This window comes from Lissotriton helveticus, chromosome 10, assembly GCF_964261635.1.
Source record: "Lissotriton helveticus chromosome 10, aLisHel1.1, whole genome shotgun sequence".
Classification (NCBI taxonomy): domain Eukaryota; kingdom Metazoa; phylum Chordata; class Amphibia; order Caudata; family Salamandridae; genus Lissotriton; species Lissotriton helveticus.
In genome coordinates, this window is record NC_136071.1 from 1,139,465,935 (window position 1) to 1,139,492,970 (window position 27,036).

The window sequence follows — 27,036 nt, forward strand, 5'->3', positions numbered from 1 at the left end:
GAGATTTTCAGGTAAAATAAAAATGATACATGCAATAACAGTGAACATGTCAGTATAGTATCTTTGTAGTGACAATTCCTCTACTGAGGCTGGCTTCATATATGTTGATTGTCTTTCCCAAGCCTTTTCAGACCACGTAAAAACACTGTGCACAGGCCACATGAACGTATGCGAACAGACTACAATGTAAGACATGGGCGGCAAAGAGCCTCATTTTAGAGCTTGGAGGTCACTCAAAATCCTCAAATGTAAGGAATAAGTAAATAGAGAGTAAACTCCACCAGCTGGTTTCCTGCACTATATGGATATTGTTGTGGAGGAAATTCAGCAGGAAGACTTCTACTCTGTATTTAGATTCCCTTCAGAAACTAGAAGATTTTCAGTTACATCCAAACTCCAAATGAGGTATAAAATATTTTACTGGCTCAATTAGAAAAAAATATCTGTTTTACCTGGTCCCCGGTTAAAGGTTGTCAGGTGGCTTTATTTTATAATGGTGTTTTTTACTAACTTTTCAGCCGAAAATGCTAGGCATGCTGGGAATGTATTTTACATTTTCTATCCGAGTATGAGTTTACCAATCCCAGCATGCTTAGTGCTGTTGGCAGAGATTAGACACACTGGCTAGGCTAGGTAGCTAGAGACAATAACACGGGTACCCGTTCTAGAGTCTCTATGCTCACTTTAACTCAAGGTCATCTCACAACATGGTTGTTTTGCAAGATTCCCTCATTACATGAGTTTCACTGATTCAGACAGCAGCTTTAGTGAATCTGCTTTGCCCAGCGTTTGATACTATGTTTGGACTGGCATCCTTGGTGTGGTTTCCCCCTAACTTTTTGACTTCAGACCTCCTGTTTTTTGTTGACTTCGTTTTTTCTGGCCTTAGGACTCTGCACACTTTACCGCTGCTAACCAGTGCTAAAGTGCTTGTGCATTCTACTTAAAACTTTGTAAAATTTGCTTATACCCAGTTGGCATACTTAATTTGCTTATAGATCCCTAGTAAAGTACATTACATGTATCCAGGGCCTGTACATTAAATGCTACTAGCGGGCCTGCAGCACTGATTGTGCAACCCACTTAAGTAGCACTTTTATCATGTCTCAGGTTTGCCATTGTAGAGCCTGAGTGTGCAGTTTAAACTGTCCTACCGACCTCCCAAAATAAACCTTTTTCCAGGCCCTAACCTTCTTTTTTTAATACAAATATAAATCAACCCTAAGGTAGGGCCTGGAGGCTCCATAGGGCAAGGTGCAGCATTATCTAAAAAGTAGGACATGCACTCTTAAGTATTACATGTCAAGGAAATGAAAAACTCTTAAATTCATTTTTCACTACTACAAGTCCTACCTTTCCCATAAGATGACATTGAAATTAGCTTAATACATTGTATCAGTGTACTTTCCAGATGGGAAAAGGTAACTGGTTCATTTTTGGTGTCTCTTGAATCCTAATTTAAAATACTAATTTATGGTGAAGTGGAATTTTAAATTACAATTCTAAAAATGCCACTTTTAGTAAGATGGCAATTTCTTGCGCTAGAAAATTAATCAGAAGGGTGGATCTGCACACCTAATTTTAAACTAAGTATAAAGAATTCTGTATTCATCAAATATAAGAATTTTAGCGTGCTCCCTAGTGATAAGGGTGCGTGCCCTGCGCCCTAACAGTATGAACTAGTTAAATGGGAGCTCAAGGAGAACCATGAGCTACTAGAGGCACAACTCATAGGCGCCAGGCCTTTCAAATGTCATCAAAAGTTCATATTATCTCAATGTCGATATGTACAAGTTTTTTATTTTCTTGATATTCAAGCATTTGAAAAAGAAACCAATAAACAGTGCATTCTATGCGTTATAATTCTTCATCACAAAATTGTTGTGTTTGCAAAAAACATAAAAAAAATGGCACATAAACCATTCAGCAAATCTACAAATTCTCCTAAGTGATGTTATTACATCTTCACAAATTCACAAAAAATAGATTCAGAATCCCACTGCATTTCGGGTTCATCCCGAACCCTTCTTCAGGGGTTTTGATAAATAGGAAAATAATCAATTCTTGAGTTTGACAATGGCGGTTGTAGAGATTGGTAAGCGTTGGTGGTCCAGTTTAAAAACTAAGGTGTACTCTGTATTGTGGAGGAGAGTTAACAGTAAGGACTTTATGATTCTTTTACAGACATTTGGACATGAGAGGTTTTCTTCAAGTGGTTTTACTTGTACCGGTAAGCTGCACACCGGGTTGCCGGGTTAGCTCACAACTCTTGGTTGTGTTTAGGAGACAGATTCATGCTACTTCTTATTTTTAAGGTCTCCTGGATATGAGGAACGTGGTTGTGATATAGTATACTGGTGGCAAACTGACATAAGCTTGTATCTGACTACTGTCTGGTAAGCTCATTTAAACAGCAAGAACCTTTATGAAGTTATTCTTTCATTGACTCTATCGCTCACCCTCCCACAGACTGATTAGAGTTGCCCCGTGCCCAGAAGCGCTGTGACCGTCCTGACGCTCTCAGTAGCGGTCGCTCCCCACGATCCCTGCTGGCCTGTGGTATCGTTGAACTACGCTCTCTGCTTTGCGCCTTGTATAACTGCTGCCTGATTTTTAATAGAGCGCTGTGCCTCTCCTAACTGCTGCCTGCTTCATATTATAGCGCTGTGCCTCTCCTATACATTGAGCCTGCTTCATATTATAGCGCTGTGCCTCTCCTTTACATTGATCGATTATTTGTGCAGTCCTAGTCTGTATCGCTCGCTTTTAGTTTAGACCTTTAATTATTGTTTGTACTGCTCGTTCCCCACAGCATATCCCGACTTTGTGCCCCATCCTGTTCCGATTTCGCTTTTGCTGCCATTTTGTTGTTGTTGTGCCTCGGAGCACGTCCTCTCCACCCCGCTCCCGCCTCCCAGCTGCTCCTCCCTCGCCCCACCCCCCTCCACTATCCACTTATGACAGATGCTCCTGCGCGCAGCGTTCACGCGCAGCGGTCGCGCCCCATGCGCGCCGAAGGTGCGCCAAAGTTAAGCCCGTCCGTCCCCGCCTAGACCGCGCCCAGCACCGGACACCCTGGCCCCCGCAAAATCTACTCCGCCCGCATTACTTACGGCGCCGCAACCCTCTCAGCTCTTAACCCCGGCCGCACACCACAATGCCACCAGGCTGCCCCAGGACCCACCCATGGACCCTTCACCTGCCACTCCTGCAAATTCGACTGCATCAGGACCCACACCAAATCCACAAACTCCAAACAGTGCTCCGACAACAACCACCTGAAGTGCATCCTGCTCAACACCCGCTCGATCCACAAACACTCCATTGAACTCTGAAACCTACTCGACACCACATCTCCGGACGTCGCCTTCCTTACAGAAACATGGATGAACGCCTCATCAGCTCCAGACATTGCCATAGCCATCCTGGACGGCTACAAGATCATCCGAAAGGACCGCACCAACCAAACAGGAGGAGGCATCGCCATCGTCCATAAGAACACCATCCGCATCACGACCAGCTCCGACGATAACCTCGCTACCGCCGAACACCTTCACTTCCAGATCCACACCGACCCCAAGACCACACTCAGAGGCACCCTCATCTACAGACCACCAGGACCCCGTACACAATTCAGCGAAGACATCACTGAATTCATCAGCCCACATGCCCTCCCCTCCGAGAACTACATCCTACTGGGAGACCTCAACTTCCACCTGGAAAAGAAAAACGATAGCAACACCACCAACCTTCTGGACAACCTAGCCAATCTCGGACTCAAACAACTCGTTGACACCCCCACCCACCTTGCCGGACACACGCTCGACCCTATCTTCACCTCCAGCAAGCACATCTCCTTCAATCACTCCACAGCTCTCCATTGGACGGACCACAGCTGCGTTCACTTCAACTACAAAAAGACCACGACCCACAACCCCCCACAACCTATTCCCTGAAGAAACTGGAACAAAATTACCTACGACCAGCTCCTCACATCGCTTCACCAAAACCCTCCTGCCAAATCATCGGACCCAAACCAAGCAGCCACCAACATCTCACAATGGATCACCCACAGCGCAAACGAACTAGCACCCTTGAAAAACCATCAAATCAAGCAAGGTAGCAAAAAAGCCCCCTGGTTTAACGACGACCTTAAGATATCCAAGAAGCTCTGTCGTACCCTCGAGAAAGCCTGGAGAAAAAACCCAACCACTGACAACCTGGCCTCCTTCAAGAACGCCACCCGCAAACACCACCAACTCATCCGATCCACCAAGAAATCAGCACTCAAGGATCGACTTGACAACAACGCCCAAAACAGCAAGGAACTATTCAACATCGTCAAAGAATTTACCAACCCCACCACCGGCTCCAACGACATCACTCCCTCCCAAGACCTCTGCGACTCTCTATCCCCATTCTTCCACAACAAAATCGCCGACATACATAATAGCTTCAAAAACCAGCCCGAAGACCAGCCCACTTCACCCACCCCCGAACCAAAACCGCACTCTAACAACCTTTACGCCTGGAACGCAATTACCACCGAAGACACCATCCGCCTGATGAACTCCATCCACTCAGGATCGCCTACCGACCCATGTCCCCACCACATTTTTAACAAAGCAGACTCCATCATCTCACCCCATCCCCGCGATGTCATCAACTGTTCCTTCAACTCCGCTACCTTCCCGGAAAGCTGGAAACATGCCGAACTCAGCGCCCTTCTGAAGAAACCCACAGCAGACCCCACTGAACTTAAGAACTACCACCCCATCTCGCTCCTCCCATTCCCTGCCAAAGTCATTGAGAAAGCCGTCAACAGTCAGCTCGCCACCTTCCTCGAACCCAACAAATCCCTCGACCCCTCACAGTCCGGCTTCCGAGCCAAACACAGCACCGAAACCGCCCTCATAGCAGCAACAGACGACATTCGAACACTACTGGACAACGGAGAAATAGTTGCCCTCATCCTACCTGACCTCTCCGCAGCCTTCGACACAGTCTGTCACAGCACCCTCATACAACGTCTCAACAACGTCGGAATACAAGGAAAAGCACTGGACTGGATCATCTCGTTCCTCGCCGGAAGAACCCAGAGAGTCCGCCTTCCCCTTTTCAGATCAGAGGCCACCGAAGTCATATGCGGCGTACCACAAGGTTCATCACTCAGCCCCACCCTCTTCAACCTATACATGAGCCCCCTCGCATCCATCGCGCGCCAACACAACCTCAACATCATCTCCTACGCAGACGACACCCAGCTGATCCCCTCTCTCACCAAGGACCCAAACACCGCCAAAACCAACCTACACGAAGGAATGAAAGAAGTAGCCGAGTGGATGAAGAACAGCCGCTTAAAACTGAACTCGGACAAAACGGAAGTCCTCATCTTAGGTTCATCCCCCTCCGCCTGGGACAACTCTTGGTGGCCACCGGCCCTGGGAATCGCACCCATACCTACGGATCACGCACGTAACCTGGGCTTCATCCTAGACTCCTCCCTCTCGATGACCAGACAAGCCAACGCCGTCTCATCATCCTGCTTCAACATCCTACGCATGCTCAAAAAAGCCTTCCGTTGGATCCCCACCGAAACAAGAAAGACGGTCACCCACGCCCTGGTCACCAGCCGTCTGGATTACGGAAACACCCTTTACGCCGGAACCACAGCCAAACTACAGAAAAAACTCCAACGCATCCAAAATGCTTCAGCCAGACTCATACTGGACATCCCTCGTCAAGCTCACATTTCCGGTCACCTGAAAGACCTCCACTGGCTCCCCGTCAACAAGAGAATAACGTTTCGTCTCCTCACCCACGCTCACAAAGCCCTCTACGACCTCGGACCCGAATGCCTCAACACGCGACTGTCCTTCTACACCCCCACCCGCCAACTACGATCATCCAATCAAGCCCTCGCCGCTATCCCACGCATCCATAGATCCACCATGGGGGGCAGATCCTTCTCCTACCTAGCGGCCAAGACCTGGAATTCTCTCCCCACCCACCTCCGCCTTACTAAGAACCACCTCTTCTTCAGAAAACAACTAAAAACTTGGATATCGATAAGTAAACGCACCCCCCCCCCTCCCCCAAGTGCCTTGAGACCATCTGGGTGAGTAGTGCGCTATATAAATTTTTGAACTTGAACTTGAACTTTTGGCAGATCTGTCTAAACACATGGGGGTTTACAAGTTTTATTTCGTTTTCTTGGGTACCACTTGGATTACCTTTGCAATAACCTGCATGACAGCTCTTTATTAGCACTCTGACTGATGCACGGCACTTTTTGGTATTTACAATGGTTTCGCATTTTTCTTTAATACGAGAACTTTCTCTCAGCGGCACTCCCTAGTCCTTATATGCAGTTTTAAAGATGTAATCGTTGATTATATGATGTATAGATACCTCTGTTGCTGTCTTGTAGATTTAGAACAGACATTTCTACACTACGTTGTCAAACTCAGGAATTGATTATTTTCCTATTTATCACATCCCCTGAAAAAGGGTTCAGGATGAGCCCAAAATGCATTGGGATTCTGAATCTATTTTTTGTGAATTTGTGAAGATGTAATAACATCACTTAGGAGAATTTGTAGATTTGCTGAATGATTTATGTGCCATTTTTTTTATATTTTTTGCAAACACAACAATTTTGTGATGAACTATTATAACGCATAGAATGCACTGTTTATTGGTTTCTTTTTCAAATGCTTGAAAATCAAGAAAATAAAAAATCTTGTTACATATCGACATTGAGATAATATGAACTTTTGATGACATATGAAAGGCCTGGCGCCTATGAGTGGTGCCTCTAGTAGCTCATGGTTTTCCTTGAGCTCCCATTTAACAATTTCTTGCCCTAGCCATTTGCCATCTGTAGCCTGTCTCTGGGTAACATGACTGTGTGTGGGTGACAGTTGGGCTTTGTGTATTCTTCCTAGACAACAATGGGAGTTATGGGGTGACTGGCTGGGACATCACTAGCGGGTTGGAAGGGAGGAGCTGGGCACAGCTCCACTTACACTTGAGTAGGCTGTCTCCCTTCTCCACATAAAGGACTGCATACCCCCTGTATTTAATCTGGAGCCAGGGCAGGGAAGACAGGTCATCTTGTAGAACCGGCTTTTTGGAGACCCCTCCCCACTAGGAGAGTCAAAGCCAGCGGTGCAGGGGACACCTAGAATCTACGGGTTCTTCTTGCTTGAATCATACATTACCTAAGAGATCAGGACAACCAGCGGTGGAGGGAGGACAAGTTATTTATTAGCTTAACTAAGGACAGGGTCACAGAATGGTACAAAGACAATTCTACGGAGACTGCTGCTTTACTTCGCAGCCTACACATATTTATAGCACTAGTCACGCCCATTTGCACAGTACAAGTTCCTTATTCAGATAAGTTCCTCATCTGACAAGTTCTTTGTCAGTCTTGTGTGGTGCAATCGTGGCCAGGGGACATCTGTCTCTGAATGCACAATGTACGCAGCCCCATGCTTCCTTGCCCAACTGGTGTGGTTATTGGGCACCGCCTCGTGCTTCCTCTATTAGCTGGTGTGGTCACAGTGCACAGCCTCGTGCTTCCTCTATCAGTTGGTGTGGTCACAGGGCACAGCCTCGTGCTTCCTCGTCCACATGGTGTGGTCGGTCACTGGGCAGTTGGTCGTGACAGGCTGTGTTGCCAACAATGGACAGGATGTGGCTCAGTCTCTGGCACAACTGGAGGGGTGAGACACACAGGCAGCTTCTTGGAATTGGCTCGACCACAAGGAGCAGGGAGGGTTGTGCAAGTTTCAACAGGGACATGGAAAGCAATTCTTCACCAGGTTGCAGAGAGCATGGCAACACAAAATGGAGTCATGTGGGTCATTTTAAAATACAGTTCAACAGTCCCTCCTTTTGCCATGCAGAGGCAACAATCAATCGTCGTCTAGGTAAATGTCCATAATTTCCTGGACCTCTCTCTTGATCATCATCATGGCATTGTGATGGTGTAATTTAATTTGTTTGGGTGTCAAAGAGGTGGCACAGAGCCCACATAGAGCTGGCATGCATTGAACACAGAGGCAGCAAGAGAACAATGCGGCTGCAATGATGGCAATGAAAATCATTATCTTCCATCCCCACTGAGATACCATGATCCAAAACCAGCCGGTTAGGGACCATGAACCCTTATCCTGATGGATGTCGGAAGCAATTTTATGCAGTCTCTGTATTGCTTGATAGACTGACGCATTGTCAGGTATGTAGATGCAGCAGCTTGTCCTGATCAATGTGCAGACTCCCCCACGGTCTGCCAGTATGATGTAAAGCACCATTCTGTTCTGTAAAGTCATGAGGCGATCTGCTTGAAGTTCCACCGTGATGTTACTGAGGGCACTGGCAGTTGCGTTTATGGTGGCCTCTACCACCCTTGTGAGATGTCACAGACTGCGACTGTTGACCATAGGGTCCCAAAAGGGGAGGAACCCTTTAGCAAAGTCCCCAAACTCTTGGCCAGCTGTGTCTTCAGCGTCAATCACACCTCTCTTCTGGATGTGGTGTGTTGCATCGGCTGTGTGGGTGGGGGGAAGTAACCACGCAATGTAACAGGTGCCAGCCCAAGACTTGGGCAGCCAGGCGTAGGCCTTGTTCCCACACACAAAGTACGTATTCAGTGAGGACACCAGAGCTGGGAGAGTTGAACCATTGAGCTGGAGCGTGTGGGCGCAGTCACTTTGCCCCACCCATACCGTTCCATTGCTTTTCATGCTCAATGTCTCAAGGCAGTGCACCAATGTCTCTCCTCTGCGGCAGCACTACAGATAGCATGCTCTTCGGTGGTCGTGGGCGCAGATCATACCGTGCAGACCCAAGTACTGTTACTCAGGAAAGAGCAACAGACTTTCACGTTCAGCAACACTCTCAGGCTCCAACACTTGTTATTCAGTGTCAGAGGACGCTCAGGCTGCTCTTTCATTCTAATTTTCCTTTCAACATAGGTATCACAAATGTAGTGCCTTTTGCCAATCTTGGATCCTCCGGTGCACTGCTCTTCTGTTGGAGCAAAGGAAAAGAGGGGGTGTGGCCAAAACTTAGGCCAAGGGGCTCAAAGAACCGCGCGCTGTCAGAGGTTACCAGCACATGACAGGTAGAAAACTGAAGCCTCAAACCAGCCCTGCCGTCAACAACAGGGATCCTTCTTTTTCGCTCCTTTGCACTAAAATTCTTGTTCTGTGGCAAACAGGGAACCAGCTCCTCCTTCTTCTCTGATGTTCAACGCCGTCTGATGAAGCAAACACAATGCTTTGGAAATGCCATTGATGACGTGCTGGTGATCGCTGTCCAGGCTTGCTATTTTCTGGGTGCTGGGACTGTAGGTCCAAGACGTCCGCCCCTCATCTGTAGCTGTCACTGATGGGAATTAGGACTCATCTTTATCACCGTTCTGCAGGTTATTATGACTCTTGCTTTTACTCTGGAAGATCCAGCAGAACCTAGTGATATAGGAAATGTGACACAGTTGTTAGTTTCCTTCAAATTAGCGCAAAAACAATTTATTGTATTTAACAATGGGACTGCAAGCAGGTGGCCTGCAATCTTCATGGGAGTGGCCAGACGCCATGGGACTACTCTGGTCTAGAATACACTGTCACTCTCAAAGGATACAAAGGCAAAGGCAGTACTTCTAGTCTCTTCAATTGGGTACTCCTCATTATCCTCACTAACTTCAATGTGAGAGCATATCCTGTGCCATCTAAGGGTAGATAGCTACATGGAAATTCTATCTGAATGTAGGTCCTCACACATAGTGGCATTGTCTAATGGGGTCAACATCTTTTGAATTACTACATCTGTGTGTTCCTACATTTCTCATCTAGAACATCTCAAAAGGAAAAACACATGATACAGATTATCAGGGACATGTAGATACCTCCCTTTAATAATTGTGCATCAGGTGCACTATGCAATACACATGCTAATGATCAAAATGTGGAAACAAAAGACAAGGACTAGAGAGTCCTGCTATTTCCATGATTAGAACACATCTGATCCCACTGAAACTCGAAACAGCAGGGGCAAAAGGGTAAAACAAACTAAAATAGGCATTAAAATAGGTAATGTTAAATAAAATAAACGTAAGGTGTCCTCTATTGAGGTAGAAAACTTGTCTACTATAGTAAAAGATCTTATTGAGTCAGTTAACCAGTCCATCGCTACCCTGATAGTCAGACTGGAAAACAACAAAGTGGGCATGGAGAAAATTCTCGAAAACCAAAAAGGGAATTATACATAATATGGGGGTCCCTAGTACATCACTGCAGTCTGGGAGTGTGAACTTGAACAATACACCAACAATAATAAAAGGGCTGACAGGTGAAAGCAATACGGGAAATGGAAATGGGACTAGGACACAGCTAAAATCCCCAATAACTATGCAAAATGCGACATTGATCGGGGGGGGCGCAAAAGAAAAATCTATAGGAAGAACAAGAAATTACTTGGGTGATAGTCAGGCATGGGACACAACACCAGGAGTACGAACAATACACAAAAGCCAAAGTAGTACACAGATTTTAACTCTACCACCGGCTACTACACCATATACTGTAATCTCAGCTAATGTTCCAGTTCCTTCCCCATGGAAAAAGAAACTTAGGTCCCTTTAAGGAACAAAGCCATACACTGCTCAGGAAGCAGAACAGGATTAACTAGTGTAATATCGTGAGACAAATTAGGTCACCTTTAGCAAGAGCCACAGATTTATAGTTCATTCTTAGGGTCCAATCAAGGAAAATCAATCTAGGCTGCTTATTCCTTAAAGGAAGGGGCAGTAATGTGACTAACTGCAGGTGACACACATTTAATCCTGTATAACTCTTTTATTTTTCTTCAATACCATTATAGCCAAATAGACATGCACTGGTGAAGTGTTGTCTCTCATGTTCACAGCATGAAATATCATATCTGTGGAATTTAGTAACCAGAACCAGTCCATTCAACTGTTGCGTAGCGATGGGCATCGTCATGACAATCCCCTCACAACACAGGGGAGCTTGTAATAGTATCAAAAGTAGAATTGTCAAAACAATGCAAAAACAAAATTACACATAAGATAAAAACACACATGCCAAGCCATCAGATATACTTGCTGTATACCAAGCACAGAAAGCATACACAAATTACAGTAGCACATGCAAATGAGCAGTGACACACAATACTATGTCATGCACTTTATGCACAGTGAACCTGCAGCCCAAAACCCAATATTCTGGCCTGCTTGATTTGTCAGGTTTAAAGTCAATATTCAATTTCCTCACCTTCCTAACCCCCCTTTTTGACAGCAGGTCACCTTAGTGGCGATCGGCTTTCAATACAACTTACTGTGTCGCTGCTGACATGCAAAAATCCATGAATGATCTGTGGGCAGAAACAAAAATACACAACACACAAAAGAGAGACACTTCACATGACACATAAAAATATCAACTGTAACTTTTAATCAGGAGACAAAACATAATACACAATAACAAAACACAAAATAGTAAATATATATACTTAACTGTAACCATCTTGTTTTGACTGTCTAAAATTAAAAGTCAATTGTGAGGGATCAAGGGCCGGATACATGGCGGGGGTATAGGGTGGAGGGGTGTTCAACATGGAGGACATGAGAGGGTCATCTTCTTTGTCCCGGGCCTTTTCGGGAGCCTTCTTTGTAATGTAACATCCAACTACCTGCATTCAATGTAATCTATCATGTATTATTATACCTTCTTCTATTCTCTGATTATCATGATTCTGGGCCTTCTGAATCACACTCATGCGCATTACTTTAGCTTCACTCATTTGAGTTTGATTTCTTTCTGATTGGACTCCTTGCACGAAACCCGAAAGGAATCAAACATCGCAGGTCTAGCTTTTCTTTGAAACAACTTCTCCTCTGAATTATCTAACAAAGGAGGTTCAAAACTACCGTACATTGGCCATTGTAACTCAGCATTACCCTTTGTATACTTATGCCAAACTGAGAAAAACATAATTGGGCCAACACCATGTTTAGAATAAACTTCATGATTAGGGGTCCCGAAAGGAGGAATCGGACAAGATTCCTCCAATGCGGAGTCCTGTGTACAAGAACAACAACACCATTTCCGGAACTTACTAAATCCAGGCTTCTCTAGACGTGTATCCTGGTTCCAAACATCAAAGGGTGAAATCTAACATTTACAGCATATAACTGTACTTACCCTTTGGTTTTCGGCTTTTGCAAAACTCGAACAATACCCAAAACCAAAATCCAATTCACCAAAGAAGTGGGCTACTCCCACTCTTACCTGACCATTAATCTTCTATCACACGGCAGGTGTCACAAAGGTCCCGATCTCCCAAAACTAGGAACCAAAACTGGGGCGTCAGTCGTGGCCGCAGTCGGGTAGCCTACTGGAGGGAGGAATCACGCAATCTGAGTCCTCGGGCCCACAAAGACAACTTTCAGCCAATGTAGTGGTGCGCCTCCCTTAGAATTGGATCACTGACTCCTCACGACCACCAGGCTCGATGACGACCACCGAAGACACCCCACGTTGGGTGCCAAATTGTAGAACCGGCTTTTTGGAGACCCCTCCCCACTAGGAGAGTCAAAGCCAGCTGTGTATGGGACACCTAGAATCTGCGGGTTCTTCTTGTTTGAATCATACATTACCAAAGAGACCAGGACAATCCGCTGTGGAGGGAAGACAAGTTATTTATTAGCTCGAGCTAAGGACAGGGTCCCAGAATGGTACAAAAACAATTCTACGGAGACTGCTGCTTTACTCCGCAGCCTACACATATTTATAGCGCTAGCCACGCCCATTTGCACAGTACAAGTTCCTTATTCAGATAATTTCCTCATCTGACAAGTTCTTCGTCAGTCTTGTGTGGTGCAATCAAGGCCAGGGGACATCTGTCTCTGATTGCAAAATGTACGCAGCCCCGTGCTTCCTTGCCCAACTGGTGTTGTTATGGGGCACCGCCTCGTGCTTCCTCTATCAGTTGGTGTGGTCACAGTGCACAGCCTCATGCTTCCTCTATCAGTTGGTGTGGTCACAGGGCACAGCCTCGTGGTTCCTCGCCCACATGGTGTGGTCACGGGCCAGTTGGTCGTGACAGGCTGAGTTGCGAACAATGGACAGGATGTGGCTGAGTCTCTGGCACAACTGGAGGGGTGAGGCACACAGACAGCTTCTTGGAATCGGCTCGACCACAAGGAGCGGGGAGGGTTGTGCAAGTTTCAACAGGGACGTGGAAAGCAATTCTTCTCCAGGTTGCGGAGAGCATGGCAACACAAAATGGAGTCATGTGTGTCATTTTAAAATATAGTTCAACATTCTGTGCATGTCTATAGAAGCTTCTCCCTGCTTCAAAGGCGCAATTGTGCAAAAAAGAAGGATCTCAGACACCAACTCTTCAGTACACTGCTGGACCTGTGGATACCTGCTTGGAAGAAGGACTGCTGTGCTTCTACAAGGACTGTCTCTCTGTTGGACTACAGCTCTAAAGAGGAACTGCTACCCTGTTGTGCTGACCTGCTGCCCTTTTGCCTGGGAAAGAAGAACTGGATCTGCAACTTCATCTTGAACCAAGGACCCCAGAGTGACTCAAAGGGCTCATCTGCTGACCTCCTGATCTGAGCATGAGGGGCATAAAAGGCTAGCCAACCATCTCCTGGACCCAGCTTCAGCGAGGTTCTGACTCCAAGTGGTGCCTCTCAGGTCCTGGATGCTTGGTGTGGCTCACAAGCTTTTGAAATCAAGTTTGGAGGCTCCTCACCACCGCGCATTGCCCGTTCACACTGGAACCATGCCGCTTGCACCGAAAACCAGTGCAAGCCACCTCCAGTCACCTCTTCGCACAGCAGCATCAACAGTCCACAGTGGACAGCCAACGCGAAGCTGAAGCCTGCTCGTTTGCGACACCTGGTGTGCTATTCACACCATGTTGGCTGCCGCCTGCAACTTTCTCCTTCCTACCCTCTCCAACATGAACTTGAGAAGGTAAGGACTAATCTGGGACTGTGTCCAACCCGCGTTCCATCACGGTGGGCCTAAACATTTGACTTTGACCCGGTCCATTGTGGCCAGATAGTGGCGGCTGGTGCCTTAAACATTTAGGCACTCTATTTGTTTATTTAAAAAAATTCTTAACTCCGATTCTACTGATGGGATTGTTGTCATTTTCGTCTAGTTTTTATTAAAGTTTGCTCGATTTTTGTAACCCAGGGTGGGATCTTTTTGTGTGGTGTTTTCGCTGTTTTACTGTTTGGAGAGTTGCATAGATACTTTACACATTGCCTCCTAATTAAGCATGGCTGCTCTGTGCCAATCTATCGGGATCAGCACAGGTTAATTTGGGGTTTGCCTTTGCCTTAACCTGACTGGGATTGTGGTTGCTTCCTGACCAGGGCTCACACCCAGTCAACTAGTAACCCAATTTGTAACCCTATACAAATCTTGGCTGAGCACAGCTGTTCGGATTATTACATTTCAAAGAATGAATGCGGCCAAGTCCATGATAAGGCACATGCCTAGTGTAAATATCTGTCATCCCAGTGCATTATGGTATTTATCTTCCTGCTTTTTTCACCTGAGAACCTGATTTATACAACATATAGTTCATAGGATATATTATATTCTGGGTGAATTTTGCACATCTTGTAAAACTTTGCCACTGATTTTTGATCAGTGTCTTTGGTTTCTGAAAAGTAGATTATAAGTACCAGTGCAAGATACTATAAGTAGCCATGGGAAGGGGGAAGAAATGAAACAAAAGAGCATAATAGGGAAGGAGGGTGGGAGACTGGGATGGAGAAAAGGATGAATAGAGAGAAGGTTAGATTGTAGAAGAGAAAATGGAAGGAGCGATGCAGAAATGGATAGATCAATGGTCGATGAATGTTTGGAAAAATACAAACAAGGATGGATGGACAGAAAGCCGAATGGATGAATAGGTGTATGGATGAATGAAGAGATTGCATAATTTTTAGTCATTTCACATCAGAAGAGTAACACAATCTTTCCAAAATTACTCGGGTGTAATTAAAATTTCAGCCAGGCCTAGTGGTGAGTATGCAAATCCAAGCGAAATTGTTTGAGGGAGGTGAAAATCCTACTCAAATGATAAACACAGCCCTTGTCAGGGTGAATCACAAAAGTCACTAAATAAACCTGTGCTTGACCCCCTGGAAGCCTGGCACACAGCAGTCATGCTTAATTTAGAGGAAATATGTAAAGTATTTGTGCAGAACTCAAACAGTAATTAAGTGAAAATGCAATAAAAGAAAAATCCCAAACCATTTTCAGACCTGAATATGTCAAGAGGAAACCGCGACATCCTGAACAGAGGTAACATGCTACTGCTGATTACACATATTCCAACCTTAGCTGGTATATATACAATTGATCTTGGGTGAATACAATTTATTCCCTCTGAAACACACCCAGCAGGCAAAGCCACCTAGACAACTTAGAGAACATCTTCAATCATACAGAAATGTCTTGCAGAAAGCTCTGGCTTTGAGAACTGGGGGATAAACATCCCCCAATTCCATGAACCAGGCTATTCCTCGCCTCTGCTATCATTTGATTAGGGCAGAGGGCAAGCAGGCTCGAACAACTCTACCCCCTCTGTCCTCAGATCAGCCCTGGGACACTCACCATGAAGGATGAGGGCTACCTTGGATGTACATAAGGGTCACTAGAATGCAATCGATCCACACTACTTGGACATTGACCTCAGGTGTATTTCTAGAACATTTAACAGTCAACCCGAGATCCAATAACAGGAACTGGAAACATCGGTAGCCATCGAGTCCTGTTTAGATCCCCTTCGCCAGTGTTCATGGAAAGTTAATGGTTTTGCCACCAAGATCTTAGATCGAGACTTTCTCCATTACATAACAATGCCTTCGATGCCATTTTGATGCAGGAAACCTGGTTGGCAGAACTGAATCATTTGAAAGGATATTAGTACTACTTTATGCCCAAAGTTAAAGGGGCAAGGTATGGCCACTTACCGGGAGGCCTGGTAACTTACGTATCAATAGACTGCACAGCTTCAGCTGGCCTTTTACGTTCCACAATGCCAACCATAAGTGCTGTCAAAATCACCACCTCGCTTCAAAAAACCGCCAACGAAGATAACAATCCTCAACATTTATATTTATCTGAAATGCAATGCCACACGACAGCTAGTAGATCAGATCTTAGTATACGTAAACAAGAGAGAAACTGTGAACATCGTCCTCACGGGGGACTTGAACTTACATCGGCTCGGCTCCTCACCAGATGATGCTATGATAGGTCAAACTGCAATCTGGGATATACTGCTGCAAGGGAGAAATAATCAGGGACGCCCGACCAAAACTGGCATAGACCTACTGATTGATATAGAACAGCTTAATCTAAGGGCTCTCAATTGCCGGTTCCAAGAAGACAATCCACCCGCGGCATCTTACTATTCCTTATCTACATGCACGATGATAGACTATACCTTCATCTCGCTTCCACTGTTTCAACGGGTTGCTTCATTCTGCCTAGGAGACAGAGGTGACCCCGACCATCGTCCTCAAGAGACAACCTTAACAATTGCGCCCACATACAACCCGGTGAAGGAGTCTCCTGATATAATTTTTATGATCAACAATAAAAGTATTACATTTGCTCAGGCAACCATAGGACATTTGTTTTAGTACGCAGTGGCACTCCTACAGGCATATAGAGACCCAACAGAAAGCGATATTGCAAGGTGGGAGTCTCACTACCAGTGTTGGGGAAACTTTTGTTGTACCACTAAAAACAAGCCCTCTTCAAACACCTAAGGAGGTGGGGCACATTCCAAAGGCTCCAACTTAAGCAACTCAAAAGAGCAATGAACAGCACATTAAGGTCTTCAGGCTTACCCCAAAGGACATTGCTCTGCGAACATCAATTCAACAACAAAAAACAGCACTAAAGAAGCTGAGGTTGGAGGCCAACAGAGCATGTGAGGATGACATCTGGGTAAAGCAGTTCGCAGATATCAAGCAGAATGACAGAGTACGATTCTGGGGGACGATCAACAAGCTAATCCCATCGCATGGGGAATCACCTACCATATACCCGAAGACATATGGTCAACGTTTCTGGGGGATCACCTTAACCAGCATTGCCCTGTAAAATCTACAAGCCAGCCAACTAGTATGATACCAATTAGCACCTTTCTAAATACCTCTTGGATGAGCAGTTACCCTCCAGCATCATCTGCTATGTCAATAAATGGACCAAGGCAACCCCACGGTCACCCAGAATGAACATAATTAGATACTAAATCAGCAAAGGCAAGAGAGAAGGGGCCCCATGCCCTAATGGCATTCCCCTGGCGATCTTTGAACATACTGCAGAATTCTGGCCAGAAGCACTGAAGGCACTGTTCTTCGATATCGGGCTCTGCATCATAATCCCAGCCTTCTGGAGAGCCTCGCTAATATCTCCAATATAGAAAAGCAGAGACTGATCTCTGCCAAGTCCTCATCGACAACAAGGCAAAATACTTTGCAGCGACACTAGTGGAGAAGCTCTCGATGTGACCAATGGAGAAAGCAATAATATCACTAAATCAAACTGAATTCTCAGATACCTCCAGGACAACAACCAATATCATGGCCATATCACGTCTTATAGATAAGGTGAAAGGCATGAAACAGCCACTTCATCTATGCTTCAATGACTTTAGGGCAGCTTTTGATCATGTGGAGAGGGCCAGGCTCTAGAACAAATTGGCATGCTGGGGATTTTCCAGACCCTGCTGAACTTGCTAATCGCTCTCCATATGGATACATGGGTGCGGGAAACATCCTTTACAAAGAAACTTTTACAACGCACTACCATTACGACACAACTTTTACAACGCAAACCATTACAACGTATAGCTCTGGGGGGCGCTCTAGGATAGGGAATGTATTTAATATACTATCCAACACCTTCCCTACTATCCACGGGGACTGGAGTTGGAATAGTAAATTAAATAAATCACTATCCAGCGCCTAAAAGCACTATGCGTTGTAATGGTATGCGATGTAAAAACCGCGTTGTAAAGGCATGCGATGTAAAAGTATGAGTTGTAACGTCATACATCCCATGGGTGCAGGTGAAGCTGGAAGAAGAAACGCATCTCTCAAGGTGAATTCCAACTAGCAAAGGGTTGAAGCAGGGAGGAGCCCTGGCTCCATCTTTGCTCAATCTGTTCTTGACCAGCCGATGCCGGCACTCAATGCCTGTAACTCCCACGCCCAGAGGCTAGGTGGTTTGGTGCTGTGGAGCTTCCTCTATGCATGTGACGTGGTCTTAGTCGGCCACACTCAAGTACGCTTACAGCACCAACTTAATACAACACAGGAATTGTCAGAGGAAAATGGATTGAACATCACTTCGATATGACATACACAATGACAATTAGCAACAACAGCAGAAAGCCATTGGCATGGATCTGGGGCCATACACAAATTCAGTCAGCACCAGACTACAAATATCGAGGGGTGGTCGTCAACAAAGCAGGCAATTTCATGTAACAAAAGCAGGCAATAAAAAGAAAAGGACTAGCACTGGCAGTGTCACTAAAGAACTTAAAATAAATACTAAACGGGCCATCACTATCCCCGCTCCTCCGGATAGTGCAAGCCAAATTTTTGCCAACAATAACATATGATAGTGAACTCAAGAGAGGCAGGGACCCTAGTAAAAGCATATAGAATCATTCAAGTCTATCAAAATATAGCTCCCCAGCACAGATTAGGCTGGAGTATGAGCTGCAAAAGCAATCTCTGGCAAGGCACAGAGCCTTCATAATCCTCTGGAGTAGAATCAGGAAAGCAGCCCTTGACACTCTTAACTACTACCTATAGCAGGAGCTCCAACAGAGGATTTAATCACCTTCCAGAACTTACCTCAAGGAATCTCTGACCAGGACAGGGGTGACTCAACAATGGGAAGCCCCAAACAGCCACTCCTTGTTCTAAAATCAGTTTGGATATCGATAAAACTCCTCTCATTAGTGGAAGCTTTCTCTGGCAGAGCTCATGTCTGGATGTCGTTGAACACCTATAACACACCAGCTCTCCAGAAATATTTCAGCCTAGGTTACTCCAGACGCAACAAGGAGCAATTCCAGAACCATCATCTGGGGTTGCTGCCTTGCTGAATGCACCTTCTGTACTGGCAAACAGAATCCATAATGAAGGACTGCCGCTTGTGTGGTACAGGAATGTGTGTTATTATGTTGCGGTATTTCTCCCCGTAGGGAATCACAACTCGGTCATTACAATGACCGCGTTGTGATTCTGCATACCATTACTCCGCAAGTCGGAAGAACGACTTGCGGAGGGGGGGGGTGCTGGATGTTGGAATAGTATAATTTACTATTCCAACTCCATTCTTTGCGGACACTAGGGAAAGTGTTGGATTTTAAATCCAACGCCTCCTCCCCACCCCCCTCCGCAAGTCATTGTTCCGACTTGCAGAGTAATGGTATGCGGAATCCCAACACGGTCGTTGTAACAACCGCGTTCTGATTCCCTGCGGGGAGAAAAATTTGTGGTAACCGTTGGTTACCGTGGTACAGACAAGGAGGATTCACTGCACCTGCTATGCAATTGCAAAGAGCGGTAGGAGGAAAAAAAACATTGAGAGTTACTTTCAACCAAAGATGGATCCGCTCTCGGAGACAGGCCATGCTGGCCCGCTTCACTCCTGGTGATCCACAACTAAACTTTCAACTAGTAAAATTCCTTACACTGATGTACAAGACAATGCCAAGGGAGACACCAAGCTGTCCGGATTATGATCCTTTCGGGAACTAGTCTTGACTGCCTCTCCCATGGGACCATCACTGAAACAGCAGCAAAGGCTGTGTACTCAGCACTTTAAGATTATGAACTCTTGCACTTGGCACTTTTCTGAACTTGGGGCCTAAGTTTGGTCGCTGGTGAGGGTCTCTGATTTCCATGTGCATGAAGCACTCTCTGATTATGAACTCTTGCACTTGGCACTTTCTTGCTTAGCAGCTCCTCAACAGGACCTTCCAGGGCTCCAGTCTAGACTACCGTTGGGAATTGCCCCATCAGTAACAAACAGGCACTGCTTGATCATGAACTCTTGCACTCTTGCACTTGGCACTTTCTGAACTTGGGCCCAAAGTCTAGTTGACGGCGAGGGTCTTCGGTTCCCAACTTTTTGCAAAGAAGCTACATACCAGGACTCTCATTGTTTCTAACCCTGGAGGCCTTGCTTATAGCCACATCGTAATACAGAAGTAATTGCTTTCCACATGGCACTTTTTGGTTCACAATCCCATGCACTTGACATTCTCTGCAGTCTCAAGGGGCACATCTGACACTTTTTGCCTCAGGATTCCCTGTACTTTGCACTTTGACACTTCTGCACAGGTGTAGTAGTGGACCTCAGCAAGGCCTACCAGTGCTAGGGGTTCTCCCTTCTCTGCACAGAGTCCTCAGACCAATAATAAGAAGTTGGCACAGAAACTGGAATAGAAAAGACAGAGTTTATTAAACCTCATGAGGTGAAACTACATTCACATAGCAGCCTTCGGTAATGTATGAAGTAGTAAACTGAATGGAAGGAGCTTGGTCCTTTTATACCCACACAGGGGCTCAAATGAAGGCGGTACAAGAACAAAATGCTGGTTGTAGGTACATATAAGGTCATATAGAAAGTGTACAGGCAACAAGTGGGAGGCGCTAACAGTTTGCTAATTCTGGTGGACACATCCTGACAGTTACAGACTACAGCAGCTGCAAGCTCAACTGAGCATGTGCGAAGGTGGAAGATGCTAAATATATCTCGTCTCTAGACAGATTTCAAGAGCAGTTAACAGAAAGGTAGGACAGAGCACATGGCAAGCACATGGCAAACAAAATAGCTGACAGAAATACAAAATGGATTCCACAAGACGGACAAGATAGTCTCTAAATACAGGATGTCTTCTGCTAATGCTTAACCTAATTGCTGCCAAATTACAACACAGGGACAGGGTGTAGAGCGGGTTACTATGTCCCCAGTTTATGCAAAGCAGTTACAAGAGGCACACTAAGCAGTTAACTTCGCACTTGGTCCAGTGAAAGTAAGAAACACTGGACAGTATCTCAGGCACCGATGAACGTTGTGTTTAGTCAATGTCCAAGGTTTCATTAATCTTGCTTGGGGCAAAATATGCCCATGTACTGATTCCTATCATTGCAAACTGGTTTTAATAATACTCAAAGTTTTAACGCACAAATTTGCTCATGAGAATGACTTGTATCTACGCATCAGTGTCAAATGTTGATGCAGACTTTTAAAGTTTATGTCTGGTACTATTCCGGCAATGACCTTTTAATAATCTTAGTTGGCCCTTGTTCACAAGAATGATTTTATTTTTTGACGTGTGTAACATGGTGTCTGTATGCAATTAATGTTTTATCCTCTGATGTTTCATTGCAATGTTTTTTAGTAACTATGCAAATAAATAACTTGAACATCACAGGAAGGCTATTACAAGCTTGTGACCATGGGCTCTGGCAGACAGGCACATTTGGTTTAGGCAGAAAGATGCAAACTTTCTAAAAGTGGCATTTTCTAAAAAATAAATTATAATTCAACTGTACTATTGAAGAGGAATTTACATTATAATTTACAATTTCAAATTAGTGGAAAAAGTAATTCTCTATTTGTTCCCAGCCTTAAATGATCACTTCTTAAGTGTAATAAGGTAACCCAGTCTTAGACTTTGGAGAAAATAGCCTTACTTCAGTGAAAAATTACCTTAGGAGTTTTCACCGTCAGGACATGCAAAATATACGTACACACGTCCTACTTTTTAAATACCATCCACCCTGCCCTATGACCCTTTAAAACCAAACTTAGAGGTCGCTTATTAGAAGAGTTAGGCCTCGTAAAAGTTTTTTTTTGCCAGGTTGAAGTGGCAGTTTAGAACTAAACTACAGTCTGCAAAGGCAGGCCTGAGAAAAACTCACACAAAGCCGAATTCGACTGGTAGAATTTAATTTGCATGCCCTGGGTACATGTAGTACAACATACTAGAGATTTATACGTACATTAAATGGACCAATCAGGTCCATACCCATTTTACCATGTTTTCAAGGAAGGGCACGAGCACGTTACCACTGATTAGCTGGGATAAAGTGCACACTGTCCTAAAAGCCAACAAAAACATGTTCAACACAGGAAAATAAAAATTTGGGGTGACTTTGCAGAAAGGTTCCTGTCCAACACCATCCTCTATCATAGCATATTTTTTATGGCAGCCTGCATAGCACCATTTCCAGCTGAGAGGGACAGAGGTTATTCACCATCACCTTAGGCCATTGGGTTTTGACCTATTGGCTGAGATCCATCACCCGCACCCCAAAAATATTTGATTTACCTTTGTAGTCTAGTGGTTCTGGGAATCTGAGATTTTGAATTTTTCTCTGGATCATGATACCAGATTTCATTTGCCCAGTGCACACCCTTGGTGTGGTGCTGTAGGCACCGCTGCCCAATGAAATCCTGAACACGACTTGCCAGTCTGGAGATTTAACATCACCAATATCTACACTGCTAGCCTTAAATGACAAAGTGGCATTAGCTTTGCACCCCACCATAAAATTCCCCATTTTTTACGAATATTAAATTTGTTTCCCTTAGCTCGAAAATTGACATAGTTACTCGTGCAAGGCGGACTCAGACCATTAGCACGCGATGGAACGTCTTAAGGACTTTTTCGTACTTTTTTTTTTTTTTTTATGCTCTCACTTTCACACTCTCCTTATCACCCGAAAATACTTTCACTGATTCCACGGACTGCTCAATCCCTTTGACAATCTTAATAGTATCATTCAATGAGGATTGGTACAATACAATAAATGCTCTTACACATTCTTAGAAGTACAGATCAGCACTCCTTGATCCATAATATACTGGCCCACACTGTTTTCAAAACTGTATGAACTTGCCAAAATCGTCAAGGATGCTACACACTGATCAATTGTCTCAAATAAGGAGTGTTTCCTTGAAAAAAATGTAAACATTCCAAAATTTTACATGGTTCCACTGAAAAATGAAGGGATAGTAGTTTCTCTGGCTCAATATACACATTCCAACTAGCGGAATCTGGAGCCTCAACACTAGGTGGAGGCTGTAAAATAGGCAAATGATCAACCATATTTTGTCCTTGTGGCCCTAGACAGTTAAATAGCAAGACTGTCTTCCTAGCAGGTGAATAGTTATTTACATCAATAGCATCCAGTTAGTTTTTAAAAACACAAAAAGTGTTTTCATTTCTGTACAGGTTTCCGTGGATTAGGAACAAAATGTGGTGGTTGTTGTACACTCCCTACAGTAGCCATTACAAAGTAGCTAGAGCAATAAAATAATATCAAGGACGGTTGGTTGTGATACTTGAAGATAGCCAGCTGATATCTCTACGTACTTAAAAAATTAGAAAAATGAATAAACATATTGTTTATCTACTTCCTTCTCCTTTTCTGAACTCCAGAACGCCTCCTTCAAAGTGCAAAACTCCTCCACACGGCCAGGAGGCACTGCACTGAAAGTTGATGCAATTCCGACACCACAGGACTGCGATGAGATATGACAAGTCTTCCAAGATGGACACTGGTATGCCACAAAACTGATGGTGGAGCACTCACTTTATGTATGAACAGCTTAGTTTTTAAAACTGACACATTTAATGCAAAAACAACAAAATGTATAGAACAATTTTCAATCCTTATGTATTCCCTAAAAAATCAAAAGTCCAGACTCATGGAACATAGTAAGTGTTTTATTCTTTACTTTGTTTTGTTACAGTCACAAAGTCAATACAAGTGTTCTGGTAATGACAAATTATAAATGATTTAGCCCGTAGTGACAAACTACAGATGGGAAAATATCAGACCCATAGTCTTGTATTTTTGCTTCGCAATGGCATCCATTTTTCTTGAAAATTCTCCTAAAGTATCAAACTCATCCTGGAAAAACCACTAAATAAAAAAAGTGCAACATCTTGACCTTTTCAACACAACTCTTGCTATGACAATTGATGCAGTGGGTAAGTAGGTGGCAAAGTCTGGGGCTTGCCTACTCTCCAACTGTACCAAATGTGATACGAGCCCACCGGAAAGCATGCACGGATCTTACGTACAAAAGTACTGAAAATTAACTGCTCCTTTAAATTGAAAGCACTGGTAACTGCAAAATGATAGTACAAAAATCAGGGCAGCCAGAACATATTTCCACTCCAGGGTCTGAAGCTTACAGGCTGAAGAAATACCGTATAAAAACACATGAAGCCCTGAATCTTACTATCTGGACCTGCCAGCAGAGTATTGTGTCGTTTCCACTAATCAGTAGAAAATGTGTGCTTGTGGACAACATAAACGTTGGGACATTGCCAAACTGATTCTGTACACCACTACAGTACATATTGTCCTATAGACCAGCTAACTCACAGTGCCACCATAAGCCTTTCTAACCTAGACAGAGAGCAAACAGTGCTGGCAACCATTGAACATGGCAACTGTTTCCTCAGGAACCGTGGTGACAGATCTAGAACCTTCCGCTCACACACTCCTTTGCTCAGAGAAATATACAAAGAATACACAGAGGGACATTTTCAACGTTTATTGAACCAACGTGATTCTTGTATAGAATATATGTGTTGCAACGATCAATAGACGGAAGCGGACAAAAGTTACAAGAAGTATCAGAACAGTGTACAATACAAAAAGTTCCATCATTTTCCAGAAACAATGTATGTATGCAAGCATATGTAATGTTATAACAATCTGGCATACTCCTCCTATGCGAACCCTTACCTACGTGTCTAGGGGCGAAGGATATGTTCTTCCAAGAATCCCCTTACTGGATGATCCATCCCCATTACCTTGTGGTTAAGAATGTAGGACATCATCTTGGTCATGAGCTGGACCGCCCTCACGGAGATGTTAGACAGCTGCTGGGCAAACACATTAGCCTAATACCTCTTGATGTCAGCAGAAGTGCCTTCTCTGACTACACCCGGAAACAGATTGCAGTAATCTTATTCCCCTCTCCACATAGCATCTATGATGTCATCTCTTTGACAACAGAGTGTTGATGTTTGAGTGTTCATTACCTGTCATTACCTGCCAGTATCCTGGGAGTTGTGCAGGCTAACGGTCAATAAACTACATGTCTCCTTACCTCTTTGTGTCAGCCTGATTACTTCACAGATGTTTATTTATAGACAAAGGCATCCTTGCCTTGGGCTGAGATTGTGATCAGGCTGTCATTGTTAGTGTGCTACAGATAGCTTTATCGCCATAACAGTCAGTCAATCAGGAGCTTGTGTAGCACAGCTACTCACCTGTGAGAGTCTCAAGGCAACATATGGACGAGAATAACAAACACATTTGCACAATGTATGTGTCGGCCTTGTACATAGTTCAAAGGCAATTAGATAGTGTTCTTGCAAATTTGACTCATGTATGCAAGGTCGATGTTTCTAGGAAACCAACCCGCAGTCATGAATGCAAATGTTTGGCAACGGTCGATGTGACAATTTAGGAAAAGGCCATTGTACATATAAAATGGCAACGCTTCCTTTTTAACCTAACAGGGCACATGACAAAAGGAGGTGTATTAAAAATATACACTACACAGGAAAACACGGATACAGAATGACATATTGAATAAGATAATGTTAGATGAAAACTGCACTGGCAGAACATTTAATCATAGTGATGAACCCCAAACCCAGACACAGATACCCGAGAACCATCAATGGCGTACACAGAGAGCAGAACCAGGCAGTATTTTTCAACAGTCCACCTGGGACTCTTGAAGACATGAATAGCTGCCTCAGATGCAGTCCCAGGTATTAGATTCTACTGTGATGCTTTTAGTTTAGTAGAACACTGACTTAGAAAGGCTTAAAGATGAGCACAGAGTGTACTTTGCTTGTGGACTCCCAGAGCTGTCAAAAATGGCAGTAGCGATGACGTCCTCAAGCTACCTCACAAACCATAAGTTTGGTTAATAATTCATTATTACAATATGTTACTTCTACATACCATAACAGCCTTAAAGAGCTGATGGATGCCTCCTTCTTCCACCATAGCAGCACATGCCATGCCTGATTCTATCTCCTCCGAATTTACCAAAGTGTTCTCCACTTTGACATCATATGTCATCATTGTGCGCTCAGCATCTGTATTCTTCACTAAACAGCGTTCTAAGTAGATGTGGCCAAGAGGTGACAAGAGTGTCGCTTTAAAATGTCACCATGAGTCACATATGACCCCTGGGTATCTTGTGCATTCACGTGCACCAAACCTGACTGATGCCATAGGTAAACATTACCCCCACATCACACTCCCTAATGTTCACATGCTAAAATCTGGAATTTTGTAAAATTTTCTAAGCTTTTCTGAAGATAGCACCCAATTTATAACTTTTTGTGGCTTGGTATTTGCAGGTTGCATGTGTTGTGAAATGCTTTACTATGGCATGTTATGAGGTTAGCACGTGACCATAGTATGTTATGAGCTCATCAATTGTGTTGAGCTCACAGGGAGACTGTTGTTAGGGCATTCATGGGAAGGACAGATGAGAAGGCAGTTGCTGTCAATGTTGCTGGTGCATGGGGTTCGAGTTTTGAGGATAAACCTCTTGACCTTCACTGCATGTCGTCTGGTTCATGAACACTATTATTCTGGCGATGGGGTTACAATTAAGCAAGCGGAATCTTCAGATTGGGTGGCTCCTCTGGTTGTGGCAAGGAAGGCGAATGTGAGGGCCCTTGCTCCTTATTGAAGCTCCCCCTTCCCCTTCTTCCTTCTCCTACCTGGAACCCCGTTCCCCTTTGACCCTCTTAATCATCTCCATATGAACTGCATACATTTCAATTCATTTCAAGGAAGGTGAATGATCACATCCGCCTCTGTGTGGACTTAAGAAAGTTAAATGAGAACATTTCTGTGGATATGGTCCCCTTACT

The 27,036-nt window shown here is 44.5% G+C and overlaps 1 long non-coding RNA gene across 2 annotated transcripts in view; it reads left to right on the forward strand.

The window, feature by feature from the left end:
• LOC144785648 (uncharacterized) overlaps positions 1-27,036 on the forward strand; it is a 251,568-nt gene that overhangs the window by 19,570 nt on the left and 204,962 nt on the right. For both annotated transcript variants that reach the window (XR_013602007.1, XR_013602008.1), the window contains exon 2: positions 23,554-23,675. This is a non-coding gene — a long non-coding RNA (uncharacterized LOC144785648). The remainder of the gene's footprint in view (positions 1-23,553; positions 23,676-27,036) is intronic.